We start from the raw sequence: 19,349 nt of genomic DNA, 5'->3' as shown, positions 1-19,349 counted from the left end.
TTCAACACACGTACGGTGCAGCGACGTCTCCTCCTTCTTGATCCAGCAAGGGGGAAGGAGAGGTTGATGGAGATCCAACAGCACGACGGCGTGGTGGTGGATGTAGCGGGTCTCCGGCAGGGCTTCGCCGAGCTTCTGCGAGAGAGAGAGAGAGAGAAAGAGAGAGAGAGAGAGAGAGAGAGAGAGAGAGAGAGAGAGGTGTTGCAGGGGAGGAGGGAGGCGCCCAAGGCTGTAGGTTGCTGCCCTCCCTCCCCCCCTTTATATAGGCCCCCTGGGGGGCGCCGGCCCTAGAGATGAGATCTCATGGGGGGGCGGCGGCCACAAGGGGGAAAGGGGTTGCCTTGCCCCTCAAGGCAAGGGGGAACTCCCCCCCCTAGGGTTCCCAACCCTAGGCGCATGGGGGGAGGCCCAAGGGGGGGCGCCCAGCCCACTAGGGGCTGGTTCCCTTCCACTTTTAGCCCACGGGGCCCTCCGGGATAGGTGGCCCCACCCGGTGGACCCCCGGGACCCTTCCGGTGGTCCCGGTACAATACCGGTAACCCCCGAAACTTTCCCGGTGGCCGAAACCGGACTTCCTATATATAATTCTTCACCTCCGAACCATTCCGGAACCTCTCGTGACGTCCGGGATCTCATCCGGGACTCCGAACAACTTTCGGGTTTCCGCATACATATATCTCTACAACCCTAGCGTCACCGAACCTTAAGTGTGTAGACCCTACGGGTTCGGGAGACATGCAGACATGACCGAGACGCCTCTCCGGTCAATAACCAACAGTGGGATCTGGATACCCATGTTGGTTCCCACATGTTCCACGATGATCTCATCGGATGAACCACGGTGTCGAGGATTCAATCAATCCGTATGCAATTCCCTTTGTCAATCGGTATGTTACTTGCCCGAGATTCGATCGTCGGTATCCCAATACCTTGTTCAATCTCGTTACCGGCAAGTCTCTTTACTCGTACCGCAATGCATGATCCCGTGACTAACGCCTTAGTCACATTGAGCTCATTATGATGATGCATTACCGAGTGGGCCCAGAGATACCTCTCCGTCACACGGAGTGACAAATCCCAGTCTCGATCCGTGCCAACCCAACAGACACTTTCGGAGATACCCGTAGTGCACCTTTATAGTCACCCAGTTACGTTGTGACGTTTGGCACACCCAAAGCACTCCTACGGTATCCGGGAGTTGCACGATCTCATGGTCTAAGGAAAAGATACTTGACATTGGAAAAGCTCTAGCAAACGAAACTTCACGATCTTTTATGCTATGCTTAGGATTGGGTCTTGTCCATCACATCATTCTCCTAATGATGTGATCCCGTTATCAATGACATCCAATGTCCATAGTCAGGAAACCATGACTATCTGTTGATCAACGAGCTAGTCAACTAGAGGCTTACTAGGGACACGTTGTGGTCTATGTATTCACACATGTATTACGATTTCCGGACAATACAATTATAGCATGAATAATAGACGATTATCATGAACAAAGAAATATAATAATAACCATTTATTATTGCCTCTAGGGCATATTTCCAACAGTCTCCCACTTGCACTAGAGTCTATAATCTAGTTACATTGTGATGAATCGAACAACCATTGCGTCCTGGTGTTGAGCATCGTCCATGGCCGGATAGCCACGGGGCGGCCATCCCGCGCCTCCCCGCCGTCTCCCTGCGTTGGATAAGAATGCCCCGCGCCCCCTCTGTCAACCCTAGGTCGCTAATCCCTTTCTCCCCCTCGCTCACTCGCTCTCCGGATCCGGAGCTCACATTCGAGCTGTCGTCGCCGCGTCAACGTCGATGCCGTGCACCGGAGCCTCCCCGCGGTGCCAGAAGCTTCCCACGAGACGGTCCCCTTCGTCGTCGTTCTCTACGGCAACCGGCTCTTGCTGGAGCGACCCGGAGCCGCCGCCATCGACCCCTCCTCTTCGACCATGGACGTCTGCTCCGCCTCGTCGATCTGCTACCTCCGGTGCTCCCCGAACCACCCCGAGCTCGCCATCGCCTTCCCCTCGGTGAGCCACACCCATTCCCCCCTTTCCCCCCTCGGATTTGTTGTCGTATGAGCCCCACCCCCGAGCTCCTGCCACCATGACCGAGGCTTGGTCCCGGCCGCGCCCCTCGTCGTTGTTGCTCCTGTTGTGTCGCCTCACTCGTGCGCGCCTAGCTCCGCCGCACCCCACGGTTGTGCCCGCGCCCGCTGCCGCCCAAGCTTGCGGCCCCACCTTCCCTCCCGCGCGCCCGAGCACGGCAGGAGCGCCGCCGCCGCCGCAGCACTTGCCCCCCCCCCCCCGCTGCCTTAGCCACCTGTCCGCGCCGCCGGCGCCTAACCGCGTCCGCCGCCGCTCCCACTGCGCCCAGGCCGGGCCCCGTCCCGCGCGTGGCCTCGCCTTCCCGCCGGCTGCTCCTGTTGTTGGCCATGGCCGGCCATGGCCAAGCGGCCATGCACGCATGTGTGAGTGCGTTCTGTGTGGTGTGCGTGCGTGCGTGCGTGTTCTGGGTATGAGGCCTATCCATATTAGTTAGTACTACAAATTAGATTAGTTTAGGGCTGCTACTTTATATGTTAATTAAATAGCCTATGGTTTTGTGACAGGTGGTCCCTCACACTAAATAACCCATTAGTTAAAAGGCCAGTCAATGACATCTGGGACCAACTGTTAGATTAATATGCTAAAATTAGATTAAAAGATCTAAGTCAATGACACGCGGGACCCGCTTACACTATTCATATGTTGACCAGTCAACCTTTGACTGGGCCAACCCAGCTCACTGGTCCCACCTGCAAGCCATAGTTGGGTACACATAGCAGTTTTGCTATTGTTTTCAAATTATTAATGAACTCGAGAAAAGCTTTAAAACTTTGAAAAATCATAGAGAATAACCCGTAACTCGGATGAAAATACTTTGTACATGAAAGTTGCTCAGAACGACGAGACGAATCCGGATACGCAGCACGTTCGTCCGCCACACATCCCTAGCATAGCAAACTCGCAACTTTTCCCCTACGATTCATCTGTCCGAAAACGCGAAACATCCGGAATACTTTCCCGGATGTTTCCCCCCTTCGCCGGTATCACCTCCCACCGCGTTAGGGAACACCTAGCACCGCGTATTGTCATGTTACGCTTTGTGTTGCTTTGATTGCTCTATTATTTATTGTGTTCCCCCTCCATTACTTCTTTCCGGTAGACCCCGAGACTACCGGCGACCCCCAGTTCGACTACGGAGTTGACGACCTCTACTTGCCAGAGCAACCAGGCAAGCCCCCCCCCCTTGATCACCAGATATCTCCTATTCTCCTCTATATTGCTTGCATTAGAGTAGTGTAGCATGTTACTGCTTTCCGTTAATCATATCCTGATGCATAGCCTGTCCTTGCTTCTACTGTTATTACCTTTACCTGCTATCCTACTGCTTAGTATAGGATGCTAGTGCTCCATCAGTGGCCCTACACTCTTGTCCGTCTGCCTTGCTATACTACTGGGCCGTGATCACTTTGGGAGGTGATCACGGGTATATACTATATACATTATATACATGACACATGTGGTGACTAAAGTCGGGTCGGCTCAAGGAGTACCCGCAAGTGATTCTGATGAGGGGGCTGAAAGGACAGGTGGCTCCACCCCGGTAGAGGTGGGCCTGGGTTCCTGACGGCCCCCGACTGTTACTTTGTGGCGGAGCGACAGGGCAGGTTGAGACCACCTAGGAGAGAGGTGGGCCTGGCCCTGGTCGGCGTTTGCAGATACTTAACACGCTTAACGAGATCTTGGTATTTGATCTGAGTCTGGCCATTTGGTCTATACGCACTAACCATCTACGCGGTAGTAGTTATGGGTATCCCGGCGTCGTGGTATCAGCCGAAGCTCTTCTTGACGTCAGCGACTGAGTGGCGCGCGCCGCATTGGACCGTAAGCTCGCGCTTGTATTAAGGGGGCTAGGTCTGCTTCCGGCCGCGTACCCAACGTGCAGGTGTGCATAGGGCGATGGGCCCAGACCCCTGCGCGCATAGGATTTAGACCGGCGTGTTGACCTCTCTGTTGAGCCTAGGTGGGGCTGCGACGTGTTGATCTTCCGAGGCCGGGCATGACCCAGAAAAGTGTGTCCGGCCAAATGGGATCGAGCGTGTTGGGTTATGTGGTGCACCCCTGCAGGGAAGTTTATCTATTCGAATAGCCGTGTCCCTCGGTAAAAGGACGACCCGGAGTTGTACCTTGACCTTATGACAACTAGAACCGGATACTTAATAAAATACACCCTTCCAAGTGCCAGATAAAACCCGGTGATCGCTCTCTAACAGGGCGACGAGGAGGGGATCGCCGGGTAGGATTATGCTATGCGATGCTACTTGGTGAACTTACCATCTACTCTCTTCTACATGCTGCAAGATGGAGGTGGCCAGAAGCGTAATCTTCGACAGGATTAGCTATCCCCCTCTTATTCTGGCATTCTGCAATTCAGTCCTCTGATATGGCCCTTTACACATATACCCATGCATATGTAGTGTAGCTCCTTGCTTGCGAGTACTTTGGATGAGTACTCACGGTTGCTTTTCTCCTTCTTTTCCCCTTTCTATACCGGATTGTCGCAACCAGATGCTGGAGTCCAGGAGCTAGAGATCCCGAAGATGATTCTACATGGAGTTCGGCTTCGAGGAGTAGTTAGGAGGCCTTGCCTTTTCGATCGTTGCTACTTTTGTGCTAGCCTTCTTAAGGCAAACTTGTTTAACTTATGTCTATACTCAGATATTGCTGCTTCCGCAGACTCGTCTATGATCAAGCAATTGTATTCGAGCCCTCGAGGCCCCTGGCTTGTATTATGATGCTTGTATGACTTATTTATGTTGTAGAGTTGTGTTGTGATATCTTCCCGTGAGTCCCTGATCTTGATCGTACACATTTGCGTGCATGATTAGTGTACGGTCAAATCGGGGGCGTCACAGTTCGGCCCAAAATGTCACGGATGTGTCTTTTTTTGTAGTGTAGGTGACTATAGACTTGCAAGATAGGATCAAGAACTCACATATATTCATGAAAACATAATAGGTTCAGATCTGAAATCATGGCACTCGGGCCCTAGTGACAAGCATTAAGCATAGCAAAGTCATAGCAACATCAATCTCAGAACATAATGGATACTAGGGATCAAACCCTAACATAACTAACTCGATGTTACATGGTAAATCTCATCCAACCCATCACCGTCCAGCAAGCCTACGATGGAATTACTCACGCACGGCGGTGAGCATCATGAAATTGGTGATGGAGGAAGGTTGATGATGACGATGGCGACAGATTCCCCTCTCCGGAGCACTGAACAGACTCCAGATCAGCCCTCCCGAGAGAGTTTAGGGCTTGGCGGCGGCTCTGTATCGTAAAACGCGATGAGTCCTTCTCCCTGAGTTTTTTCTCCACGAACGTGAATATATGGAGTTGGAGTTGAGGTCGGTGGAGCACCAGAGGGCCCACGAGGCAGGGGGGCACGCCCAGGGGGGTAGGCGCGCCCCCCACCCTCGTGGATAGGGTGTGGGCCCCCTGGCCTTGATTCTTTCGCCAGTACGATTCCAAAAATATTCTCCATGAAGTTTCAGGTCATTCCGAGAACTTTTATTTCTGCACAAAAATAACACCATGGCAATTCTGCTGAAAACTGCATCAGTCCGGGTTAGTTCCATTCAAATCATGCAAGTTAGAGTCCAAAACAAGGGCAAAAGTGTTTGGAAAAGTAGATACGATGGAGACGTATCACTAAGAAAAATAAGATGCATAAAAGATAAACATCACATGCAATCAAATTATGTGACATGATATGGCCATCATCATCTTGTGCCTTTGATCTCCATCTTGAAAGCACCGTCATGATTTCCGTCGTCACTGGCTTGACACCTTGATATCCATCGTAGCGTCATTATCGTCTCACCAACTATTTCTTCTACAACTATCGCTAACGCATAGTGATAAAGTAAAGCAATTACATGGCGATTGCATTTCATACAATAAAGCGACAACCATAAGGCTCCTGCCAGTTGCCGATAACTTTTACAAAACATGATCATCTCATACAATAACGTATATCACATCATGTCTTGACCATATCACATCACAACATGCCCTGCAAAAACAAGTTAGACGTCCTCTACTTTGTTGTTGCAAGTTTTACATGGCTGCTACGGGCTTCTAATAAGAACCGTTCTTACCTACGCATCAAAACCACAACGATGTTTTGTCAAGTTTGTTGTTTTAACCTTCAACAAGGACTGGCCATGGTCAAATTTGATTCAATTACCCGCCAGCCACCTTTATGCAAAACAAGTTGCATGTCTGTCGATGGAACCGGTCTCATGAACGTGGTCATGTAAGGTTGGTCCGACCCGCTTCATCCAACAATACCGCCGAATCAAAATAAGACGTTGGTGGTAAGCAGTATGACTATGATCGCCCACAACTCTTTGTGTTCTACTCGTGCATATCATCTACGCATAGACCTGGCTCGGATGCCACTGTTGGGGAACGAAGCATGCAATTTCAAAAAAAATTCCTACACTCACGCAAGATCTATCTAGGATATGCATAGCAACGAGAAGGGGAGAGTGTGTCCACGTACCCTCGTAGACCGAAAGCGGAAGCATTTGACAACGCAGTTGATGTAGTCAAACTTCTTCTCGTTCCGACCGATCAAGCACCGAACGTACGACACCTCTGAGTTCTGCACACGTTCAGCTCGATGACGTCCCACGAACTCTTGATCCAGCAAAGTGTTGAGGAGAGTTCCATCAGCACGATGGCATGGCGACGGTGATGGTGAAGTGATCCACGCAGGGCTTCGCCTAAGCACTACGAAGATATGACCGGAGGCGTAAACCGTGGAGGGGGGCGCCGCACACGGCTAACAATTGTTGGTGTGTGTTCTAGCGGTGGCCCCCCTTCATATATATATAGGTTGGAGGGGAGGAGAGTCAGCCAAGGGGCGCCCCAAGTAGGAGGAATCCTACTTGTGGTCCTCCCAATTCGGCGTCCCCCCTTTCCTATTACTATTCAGAGTAGGAAGGGAAGAGGGGGAAGGGGGAATCCTATTCCCTTTTTCCTTCCCTCCTTCCCCTTTTCTACTCCAATTTGGCCAGCCCATATGGGAGGGGCACACCAGCCCCTTAGGGGCTGGTATGTCCCCCTCTTGCCCATTAAGGCCCATATAGTTGCCGGGGGGATGCCCGGAACCCCTTCCGGTGATCCGATATGCAACCGGTACCCCCGGAACACTTCCGGTGTCCGAATATCATCGTCCAATATATGAATATTTACCTCTCGACCATTTTGAGACTCCTCGTCATGTCCGTGATCTCATCTGGGACTCCGAACAATATTCAGTCACCAAATCACATAACTCATATAATACAAAATCATCATCTAACGTTAAGCGTGCGGACCCTACGGGTTCGAGAACTATATAGACATGACCGAGACACCTCTCCGGTCAATAACCAACAGCGGAACCTGGATGCTCATATTGGTTCCCACATATCCTACGAAGATCTTAATCGGTCGTACCGTAATGACAACCTACGTTATTCCCTTTGTCATCGGTATGTTACTTGCCCGAGATTCGATCGTCGGTATCTTCATACCTAGTTCAATCTCATTACCGGCAAGTCTCTTTACTTGTTTCGTAAGCATCATCCCGCAACTAACTCATTAGTCACATTTCTTGCAAGGCTTATTATGATGTGCATTACCGAGAGGGCCCAGAGATACCTCTCCGATACTCGGAGTGACAAATCATAATCTCGATCTATGCCAACCCAACAAACACCTTCAGAGATACCTGTAGAGCATCTTTATAATCACCCAATTACGTTGTGACATTTGATAGCACACAAGGTATTCCTCCGGTATCCGGGAGTTGCATAATCTCATAGTCAAAGGAATATGTATAAGTCATGAAGAAAGCAATAGCAATAAAACTTAACGATCATTATGCTAAGCTAACGGATGGGTCTTGTCCATCACATCATTCTCCTAATGATGTGATCCTGTTAATCAAATGACAACACATGTCTATGGTTAGGAAACTTAACCATCTTTGATCAATGAGCTAGTCTAGTAGAGGCTTACTAGGGACACGGTGTTTTGTCTATGTATCCACACATGCATCAAGTTTCCGGTTAATAAAATTCTAGCATGAATAATAAACATTTATCATGATATAAGGAAATATAAATAAAAACTTTATTATTGCCTCTAGGGCATATTTCCTTCAGTAACACCCCTTCTCCCCACTGTAATCTCTACTTAAACATGGTGCTAACTCCATACATTATTTCCCAATGATCTATGGTTATCCTATGATGCTTGATTAGATCCATTTTGTCCCATGGGTTAATCATGATCTTGGTTGGTATGATTGTATATTTGTTTATGGTGCTGCCCTACGGTGCCCTCCGTCTCGCACAAACATGAGGGGTCCCTGTTGTGGGGTGTTGCAATGCGTTCATGATTTGCTTATGGTGGGTTGTGAGACTGACAGAAGTTTAAATCCAAGTAGGTGGGTTGTTGCGTATGGGATAAAGAGGACTTGATACTTAATGCTATGGTTGGGTTTCACGACCTTATGATCTTTAGTAGTTGCGGATGCTTGCTAGGGGTCCAATCATAAGTGGATATGATCCAAGTAGAGAAAGTATGTTAGCTCATGCCTCTCCCTCATATAAAATTACAAGAATGATTACCGGTACTTGTTATTGATTGCCTAGGGACAAATGACTTTCTTGTTGACAAAAGCTATCCACTTTTATTACCTTGCAATTTATTCATAGTTTCATTCTTGCAAAGTACTCGTAGTTTTATTCTTGCAGAATAGTATCATACTTGTTTTAGGTAAAGTAAACGTCAAGTGTGCGTAGAGTTGTATCAGTGGTCGATAGAACTTGAGGGAATATTTGTTCTACCTTTAGCTCCTCGTTGGGTTCGACACTCTTATTTATCGAAGAAGTCTAAAAACGATCCCCTATACTTGTGGGTTATCAGGCAGTCGCCCGTTCTGCGTCTTCCACAATGTTCACAGCCACAACACCAACGACTGCCAAGAGCTTAGGGCAATCTATGACGAGCGCCTTGGCCGCCACCCTGAGTGCAACGACCGTGGCTACGGCCACGGAGGGGGCCTCGATGGAGGACAGTGGGACAACTGCGACCCCCGCCAGGACTGGTGCGATCAGCCTCGTGAGGACACCTGGTAGGGCCAGCCTCGCGATGGCCCCTGGAGGGACCAGCCTTGTGAGGATCGTCCTTAGGGCACCGCCGGTCTCCATCCTCTGTCGCCACCGCCAAGGAGGAACGACGAGCACCATGAAGACGATGAGGCTGGGGGCTTCCAAGAGCCTCGCGCCATTACCTGCATCCTGGGTGGCGCCCAGGCCTCCGCCTCTCATCGGATCTTCAAACAGTTTGCTCGTGAGGTGAACGCGGCCCTCCCCAAGCCCGAGGCATCGGGTCCCCTCAGGTGGTCCAAGTACTCCATCACTTTCGACTCTACAGTTCAGCTCAAGTGTGCGGCCACCGCTGGCGCACTCCCGATGCTCTGCGTGCCGACCATCAGCAACATGGAGAGCTTCAGGAGGCGCGAGCCATGCGCCGAGAGCGCCACCCCACATCGCTCAGTGCAGCTGCTTCCCTTGACATGGGTGGCGAGCTGCGCGTCTGCGTCAACATCCTAGGGCTCAACAAGGCCACTTCTCAGGAGCACTTCTGGCCGTCCCCCATTGGTCAGAGTGGAGGCTGCCCCCGCAGCTATGTCCGCATGTCGTTCGGCCTGCTGAACATGGCTGCCATGCACCAGCGCTACATGCAGGGCATCCTGGCGGCTCACAAGGCCAGGCGCCAGGCAATCCCGACGAAGGAGGCGCTGGACCCTCGCGAGTCTCCTGGACCTCCGGAGCCCCCTGAGACTTAGGAGGCGGATGACTCGTGAGGAACAACCTCTTCGGCGTGCATCTCCGGCTACTCCAACACTTCTACAACAACAGTGCCAGGTGACTTTTTGGTTTGTTCAATTGAGGGCGCCCCTCGGGCTGCATTATCCTTAAGTTGTTAGGGCCAGTCCCGCAACCACACCATTTTGATTCATGTACTCTGGACCGGTATGCATGCTTGTGTTATCATGGTTACTGATGTTACCCCTGCTGTCTCGTTACCTATGAAGTCGCCCCTCACGGCCTTTGCGCGTTGCTAACCCGCCTTTTGCTCATCCCGCAACGGGGGCTGCTGGCACGACGCTTGTGCTCAGATCCGTCCCTGCAGTGTTGATAAACCTGAGAGACCGAGCTCTGTCTCGCGGCCGGCCCCACGCACGTCACCTCACTGGATCCTCAGTGCCTTCGTCTTCTTGCGGAAAGATCACCAGCAAGACAACAAGCACATCTATGTGCTATGTTCTCTTTCTTCGGCTAACTCGCAGGAGCCTCCGGAGCTGGAACCACGAGCGGCCCCGCCAGCACCTCCGCCAGCACCTCGAGCCGTGACCCCTTCAAGGCACCCTCTCGAGGCCAATCACTCTTTTTTCATGCAAATCACTTGCATGTTAAAGAGGGGAACCCTAAGCACCGCGCCTCAGGGGCTCCTACTAGCTCTCGAGCCCTCACCCCTGGCCTTGACCACGGCATCGCGACCTGGCATTCCAGCAGAGACTGAGCTAACGACGACATGTACCTAGGGTAGGGTCATAGGCTTGACCTAGACGCCCTCCCCAAGGACATTACCCTAAAGTCAGAAGTATTCAAGGCATAACATCATCCCCTCGACCAGAAGCATTCCACTCGGAAGGTTCAATGTCACTCGAACATAGCATCAGTCACTCGACAACCAGAAGGTCTAAAGCCGCTCTGAACAGCAACGGTCGGGCATTTACTTTGTAGACTTAATGGTCATTCATGTATCTTTATTGCTGGCGTTACCAGTAACGCCCTCTCTTTATGTACCTTAAACCCTGTGTAACTGAGGGCCGGAGGGGTCTGGCGCATTCTATATAAGCCACCCCCCCTCCTCAGGGGCAAGGGTTAGCACCGCCTGTAACTCCACACACATAATCCAGTCGACCGCCTCCGGGCACCGATACGTAGGGCTGTTACTTCTACCGTGAAGGGCCTGAACTCGTAAACCTTGTGTGTGCAACTTCATCATAGCTAGGATCTTGCCTCCTCATACCTACCCCCCATTCTAATGTCAGTCTTAGAACCACGACAGTTGGTGCCCACTGTGGGGTAGGTGTCTTAGCGACTTTTTGGTGAGGTTGCGATTTTTTCGATTCCCATCATCATGGTTTCCGGCGGTGGATTGGCTGAGGGCCGCGAGATCCATCTCGGCGCGCTCATCTTCGTTGCCGACGACTCCGCCTGGCTTCAGGAAGCTCCCCTTGACGTCGAGACGCTCCCCGTCCGCAGGGCGACGCACTTTCGTGCGTGCGTTCATGGCGTCCTTCTTCGGCAGCCGTCGACCCAGTATCGGTCGGCTCCCGTGGTGTCCTCGCTCCCCGCTGTTCGGCGACGCAAGCGATCTGGTCGGTCGCGGCTTCAGCGGTGGGTGAAACATGCGGTGGCTCGTCAGTCGGCCACCCCAAAAGTCGCGGCAATCGAGCCCGACGAAACACTCTACGGCCTGTTCGACTGGCTCCGTCGAGACCGCATCCGAGTGCGATAGCAGCGACCCTGCGGCTGAAGTCTTGATGGTCGACGGACCATGTAGTCCGCTTGGCTTCCGCCGCGACGATGGCGGCGATCCATCACGCGTTCATGAGGAGTACCGCCCCGAGCCTCTTTCTTCGTAGCAGAGAGAAGAGCTTCGCCGCCGCAACATGGACGCGCTCCACACGCCCATCGATGGGGAAACCTCTGAGGCTCGGGCATTGGAGGAGGTGCGCCTGGCCAATTTGGCTGAGCGCACTCGGTTGGAGAACCTTCAGCATGCACTCGACGAGCGTGCTCAGCAGTGGATTCCCGAGTCCAGTCGACGACAGCTTTTTCCGCCTCAACCTTAGGTATACCGCACTCCGATTCAGAATCTCACAGCTGCGGCCCGTATAGCGGAGTCAATTCAACCTTCCCAGTTGGAGGCTGGTAGGGGTTTGATGCAGATCCGGGCCTTACTCCGGGCAGCGGGAGAGCAGAACTCAGCGGTGTCTCAGTCGCGGAATAGGATTCATAGGAGATCTGTGATGGCAGATACGGTTCAGTCGGCCCACAGCCCAAGATCGCCTCCACGGCGTGGGGGGCGTGGGCACCGGCAGGATCAGTACGTGGGACGGAACCACGAGCAGCACGATCACCGACTCGGTCGTGATGACCGGCGTCGAGTGCCCACACCTCCTCCGAGGAGTGGGTCATATGTGCCCCGGCAGTATGATGACAGACGCTCGCACAGTGGCGAGCGAAGGATACCAGTCGACCCAAGAGAGCCAGGCTTTGATGCGAGATCTATTCTCGTTCAAGGTTTGGTCGACAGGAACAGAGCACACAGAGAGGGCCATGACTGTGATCGCCCGACTGGTAGCAGAGTCCATGTTTCAGGTCCAGAGTGTTTCAGCAGAGCCATCAGGGCTGCAGAGATTCCTCCCAACTTCAGGTTGGCGACTGGAGTCAGTAAGTTCACTGGTGAGTCCAAGCCCGACACTTGGCTTGAGGATTACCAAGTGGCTGTGCAGATTGGTGGTGGCAATGATGAGGTGGCCATGAAGCATCTTCCTCTGATGCTGGAAGGTTCGGCCGGAGCATGGCTAAATCAATTGACCCCAGGCAGTATATTCAGTTGGGAGGAACTTGCCCGAGTGTTTGTCAGAACTTTTGAGGGTACTTGCAAGCGGCCAGCAGGATTAACAGAATTGCAGCATTGCATGCAAAAACCGAATGAGACTCTGAGAGATTACATTCAGAGGTGGACCACTTTGCATCACACAGTGGAAAATGTGTCCCAGCATCAAGCAGTTTGCGCCTTCAAAGAAGGCGTTAAGTATCGAGAGCTGGTCCTGAAATTCGGTCAGATGGGAGATATGTCTCTGACTCGGATGATGGAAATAGTCACTCGGTACGCTAACGGAGAAGAAGAGGATCGACTCCGCAGTGGAAAGAGCAAACCAGTCGGTCAGGACACCGGTGGACGCAATTCCAATCGGAAACAGAAGCGTAAAGCCGAGCCGGCAGGGCCTGGTGAAACTGCGGCAATGATTCAAGGAAAGTTTAAAGGGAAACCTAAGGGGCCCTGGACCCCCAAGAAAGTGAAAGATCAAGCCGAAAATGATGTGTTGGATTTGCCATGTCACATTCACACCAAGAAGGATGAAGAGGGTAATCTGATTTATCCTAAACATACCACTCGACAGTGTCGAGTTCTGATCCAGCAGTTCTGAGAGAAGCAACCCAATGAGAAGGAAAAGGAGTCGGACAAGGATGAGGACAAAGAGGAAGATGATGGTTTTCCCAATGTCAATTCCACCCTAGTGATTTTTGCTGATGTTGAGAGCAAAAGTCGACTGAAAGTGATAAACAGAGAAGTGAATATGGTTGCTCCGGCAACGACAACATACCTGAAGTGGTCACAAACAGCTATCACATTCGACCAGTCTGATCATCCTGCTCGCATAGCCACTCCAGGGAGGCAAGCGTTGGTGGTCGACCCAGTCGTTGGGGGCACTCGACTGACCAAAGTGCTGATGGATGGTGGTAGCGGTTTGAATATCCTTTACGCTGAAACCTTGAAGGGGATGGGCATTCCGATGTCCAAGCTTAGTGAGAGCAACATGAGCTTTCACGGCGTCATCCCTGACAAGAAGGCTGAATCACTCGGCCAGATAACCCTTGACGTGGTTTTCGGTGATTCAAAGAATTACCGTAAGGAAAAGTTGACATTTGAAGTAGTGGATTTCCAGAGTGCTTATCATGCTATTTTGGGGAGGCCTGCATATGCACGTTTTATGGCTCGACCATGTTACGTGTATCTCAAATTGAAAATGCCTAGTCCCAGAGGAGTGATCACGGTCACTGGCAATCGGCAGAAGGCAGAGGAATGCTTCCAGAAAGGTTCTAAAATTGTTGATGCTGGCAGCAGTTGAAATGCAAGAGTATCAGTAAGATGCAGATCCGAGTGATTTGTTGCGAGCCAAGAAGCCTGCCACAGATTCTGCATTTCAGTCGTCCGGTGAAACAAAGACGATTCATATTCACCCGACCGATCCTAATGCTGCTCCTACTCATATCCGAACATCACTCAACAGCAAATAGGAAGAAGTGCTCATCAAGTTCCTTCGTGAGAACTGGGACATCTTTGCATGGAAGCCTTCTGACATGCCAGGTGTACCCAGGGAACTGGCTGAGCACCGTTTGCGAGTTGACCCGAAAGTGAAACTTGTCAGCGTTCTGGGAACGGGGTCCCCAGACTTGCCTGCCTGCGGCCCACAGCGTGGCTAAGCCAGCAGGCCGTATGGCCCATCTTCATCAACAAGTGTAACACCCCAAAAATTTGACCTTGTTTTATTAATTGAAATTTTGCCAGGAAATTAAATTTTTGTTTTTCTGGATTTCTCCTTTGATTTCAGAACCCCTCTTATCTTTATTATTGTGGGTTTTTACCTCAAGTGGAAACTTTCCAAAAATATTTTTGGACTTGTATGCCCTCTTTATAAAAACAGATTCTTTATCAGTGGATTTATTTGCATAATTGCTTTCATGAGCTTTATTCTTTTAAAATGATCTTCCATAAATTTGGAGCCCCTTTTTACACTGCAACTATTTGATAAATGCTTTTAAAATTTTCACCATAATTTGGGGATGACATGTGAGGTTTCCACATCACTTTTATGCAAAAACACCTTTTGGTTATTGGAGATTTTGAGCTCCACATCAATTTTTCAAATCTGGTCCAGTAGGTATTTTTGCACTACAACCTATTTAAATATTCTTATAAAAATTCTTCCAAGTGTTTGGAGATGTCAGTGGATGCTTATAATGTAACCTCATGCAAAAACCCAGTGATGTTCTTTGAAAAATTTGAGTGTATCAACCTCATCTTCATTCTGGTCCAGTTTGGTGATTTCTACTACAACCCCATTTTATTTTGCTCTAGTGCCCTTGAGCCTTTTCCTACTTATAGTCCTCCCTACCAAACTCTTAAGTCCAGGAGTTTTGGACCCATTGGAGTATTTTTTCGTGCATGCAATGTTAGCCTTTAGTTTCTGCCCAAAACTGGTTTTATCAAAATCTTGCACTATCAAGTTTCTGTTTTTGCCAAGCTAGCCTTACCACCTTCTTTAGCTCCTAAAGAGACTAGGATCTGGAGAGTTTGGCCACCCCAAGAATTGCCTAGTTGCCCATGGCATTCTGTCGAACACCCTGTGTGCAGGAACAATTTTGGCATGTCCTCTGGTTTGCATTGTGGACTTGAGCCCCTGACCCATCCAGCATGTCCACTAACCTCCCAGATGTCCCTAACCCTGGCCTGTTGACTGCCAGCCTCACCCAAGCTCTCTAGCGCGCACTGGCATTTCGTCGAACACCTGCTGTGCGTGCTCTGGGCGCGGCCAGAACGCGCGTTTTGCACGTGCGTGCGCTCGGGTCGACGCGTCCCGTCACTGGTCCCAGCTCGCCTGCAGAGCCGCGCCATACACTCGCCCCCTCACAGCAAACCTCCAAGCCGCACTGGCGCCCTACAGCGTCGCCGGCAGAGCTCCCTTGGCGGCACGCCGGCGTCGGCAGCGGGCTCTGCCGTGGACGGTGCCGCCCAAGCCACCCGCGCGCGCCAGCTGCCCCGGGGAACAGCCCGTGCTTATCCACATGCTCGTCGGCACGCGCTCGTCGCCGCCACGACGCCCTGCAGCTACAGCAATGGCGACTCGTCGTCGATCTTATCCCCCGCCGCGGAGCCAGCCTCGTCGCGCTATAAAAGGAGGCCCCGTGCTCCTCCGAGAACTCAGGCAACCCCAGGCCACCCCCATGGTTTCCCCTTAGCCAGCAATCATCGGGGAGAGTCCTTCTTCCTCGTCTCCGGCCAGTTCGGCCGCCACCGAGCTCCGGTGCAATACGCCGCAGCCAGGCCCTCCCCCGCCAATCCAACGCCACCAAGAGTTTCCCCATGGTCGTGCGGAGCTGCCTAGCGCCTCGGCCTCGACCAAGGACCCCCGGAGCCCAAAACCCACTCTGCTCCCGAACCACCGTCCGCCGCGGAGCTCGCCGCCGGTGACTTCCTCCGTCCCCACCTGCCTAGCACCCACCGGGAGGACCGCCCTAGTCTGGCGGATCCATCCCTGCCCTCGGGACCCCGTGGGGAGCTGCCGTTCGCCGACGGCGATCGTCGAAGCCCCGCACCGTTCGGGCAGAGAGAAAGGAGGGAGAGGGAGACCAGTCAAACCTGACCAGTGGGCCCCCCTGGACCCACTGTCAGTGACCCGCTCCCCCGTCCTCTCTGTTTAAGTGAAAGCGCAAAGACCGGAGTACGTCACCTCTGCTTTGAAAGCGTATTCTCCCCCAAAGCGTTTTCCTTTTTCTGATTTTATTAAAACAGAACTTTGACTGATGTTTGACTGGCTATAACTTTTAAAATAAAACTCCAAATGAGTTGATTCTTTTTCCTACCTCTCTCAAATTTCATCTAGTTTATTTTAAGATTTATTTCAAAAATATTTGGGACAACTTTTTGTACTGTTTTTGAAATGTGTGTTGTTTGAATATTTCTCAAAATAGGATTTTGGAGGATAAGGCAACCTTCAAAAGTGCACCCCCACATGCATACACTTGAAGGCAAGCATCCTGAACCCTGGCTTAATATTTTGGATGTTGTGATGCGGCTACAACATCACCTTGACTTGGAGCATACGCTATTTTATGTGACGATAAAAATCATATGCATGAGTGCATATTGGAGTTTTCTTTGCTGTGATAAATGGATATGCTGGTGATGGTATTCATCCTCGTAAGCTTCCCTTGCATACCGGAAGGAAGCCGGGAAAGTCGTGGTCTTGGGTAGACACGGGCTTGTCCCTAGTACCTCGTCGGGACGAGTATGTCCAGTATGGCATGGTGAGGCTTGACGAGTGGTAAGTTTACCTGTTAACGGAAATACTTTTGTTATGCTAATCATGCAGAGAATACTTGAACCTCCTGAGTCGGCCGTAGATCAAGTCTTGTCCAGTAACCCCCATACTTGTTCCGTACTACCGCTTGTCCCTGCCATAGGTAGGGTACGGTTCAGTAAGTTGTCAACCCCTGTCTAGCACACACCGTACAGAGAGGCCGTGATGAGGGTCCCATGGCCATGGATTAAAGCCTGTCATCTGGTCCGGGGGCATGGGTGTTTCCGGTTGGGACCGAGAGGGGGGCCACCCCTTAGAGCGCGCATATATAAATTTGATCCCATGCTACGTCGAGGTTGTAGCCTCCCCACTTAGAGTTTGGCTTGACAGGTGTTGTGGGTGATTCCAGACACCGGTAAGTTAAGCTGGTGTGTGCAGGTCAGGCGTGTTTTCAATCAAAAGACCGTAGACGGAATTAGTCCCGATGGACTAAAGAAATCCGTTACCCGTGGGTAAAGAGTACACCCTCTGCAGAGATTATACATCTATTCGAATAGCCGTGTCCATGGTTAAGGACTACAGTCTGGGATAGGTCAAGTGTCGGTCTTAGTGTCGGTCTTCGGAGGAAAAACGGCTAAACCAGAACCTTGATTATGGACTGTGACATATGTGGATTATGATCATTATTATTGTGGACTAACCATTTACTTTATTTGTATTATTGGGTATCCCTGGGATGGTTCTACCTCCTGGATACCCATTACAACTATTCTATTATAAGCCCTTTATGTGGTGTCGCATAGACGCCCGACTGTGGCATGCTTGTTATTTCTTTTATATATAAGCCCTTTATGTGGTGTCGCCCAGACGCCCGACTGCGGCATTGTTAATTTATTTGCACCCTTTTCGAGGAGTCATTTCAGACACTCGCTCACTGCGTTCTATTTCTATATTACATATTCATATTTTACCCACATGTGTGCATCATGTTTTTTGTATATTTCGTGACACACGTTGTGATCATAAAATAATCCGGAGCATGTTTGATATATTATACCCGTGTTCTCGATGTTTGCGAGTACATTAAAACGTACTCACTGGCTTGTCCCTGGCTATTGTCTTGGCCAGATTTCGCGCATGGAGATAAGTATCGCGGTGACAATCCCGGAACCTAGGCAGTGTGGATAGCAGCCTCGCGAAGATAGGAGTTATCCTGGTCAGCTGTTCTTGTGGGAAATGGAGTCCCATAGACGCAGATACACCAGACCGCTTCCGCCATCTTCCACTAGAAACCAAATGTTGTACTCCTAGGCCACAATGGTCTTGTACTACATATTTTTGTACTTTGCTTGGAATTCTTGTATCAAGTTGGTGCCTCATCAGCTAACAGTAGTCCTGGGGCTGGTGAGCATAAGGGCCATTTTCTGGAGAATTAATATCCCAAAAATCCGGTCCTGACAACAAGGCATCCAAGACCCTCGCGAGGGTCCAAGCCTCGCGAGGCGGACGACGCAAGACCTCCTCTGGAGTGGCCTAGCCGGGCAGGCTCACGAGGAGCGGAGATATCAAGGCAGGACAAACCTCACGAGGCTCTCGTGACGTGAGCCATGACGAACGACACCAGGCGGGCTCCAGTGCGCGCAGCGTCCTTATTTCCTCTTTGGTGCTAAGGAGGCCAGCGCAGGCGAAGAGTACCGAGGCATCAGGCAAAGGTTGCTATATTGGTGCAACGAGACCAAGACCAGGAGGACGACAAGACGGAGGTCATCGTGGAGCCCAAGACGGCGTCACCACCAGAGCTTTTCGCAGGCGAAGACCGCTTTTGTCAGGATAGCTTGTACTAGTTGTCCCCCTTCAAATTTGCCCCCCGTTGTTGGCTCCCTTCCCGCTCGATATTTGGGAAGAGGACCAGGGCCTATATAAGTAGAGCTAGCCACCATAGTAGGGGCATCTGATCTTAGCTTGATCCAACCCGATCAAGAGCCTACCCACAAGAACACCTCAACCTCAGGAGGCAGTTCTTCCCTTGTACTGTTCATCATCAGCACCAGAGGCAATCCACCACCAGGACAACGGTGGCCCGAACCAGTATAAACCTCGTGTCTTTTTGTGTTGCGAGTTCGTCGAGTTTGTCCGTGAGATCTTAGCGAGCTAGGGCGTAGATCGGTAGGAGGGAAAGACTTCGCTTGCACCCTAGTGTTCGAACCTTAAGGGTTTGCCGGAACCCCACATCCGACATTTGGCGCACCAGGTAGGGATGCGCCGTAGCTTCCCTTCCATCCGTTC

This window comes from Triticum aestivum, chromosome 6D, assembly GCF_018294505.1.
Source record: "Triticum aestivum cultivar Chinese Spring chromosome 6D, IWGSC CS RefSeq v2.1, whole genome shotgun sequence".
Classification (NCBI taxonomy): Eukaryota; Viridiplantae; Streptophyta; class Magnoliopsida; order Poales; family Poaceae; genus Triticum; species Triticum aestivum.
This window is presented reverse-complemented; position numbering follows the sequence as displayed.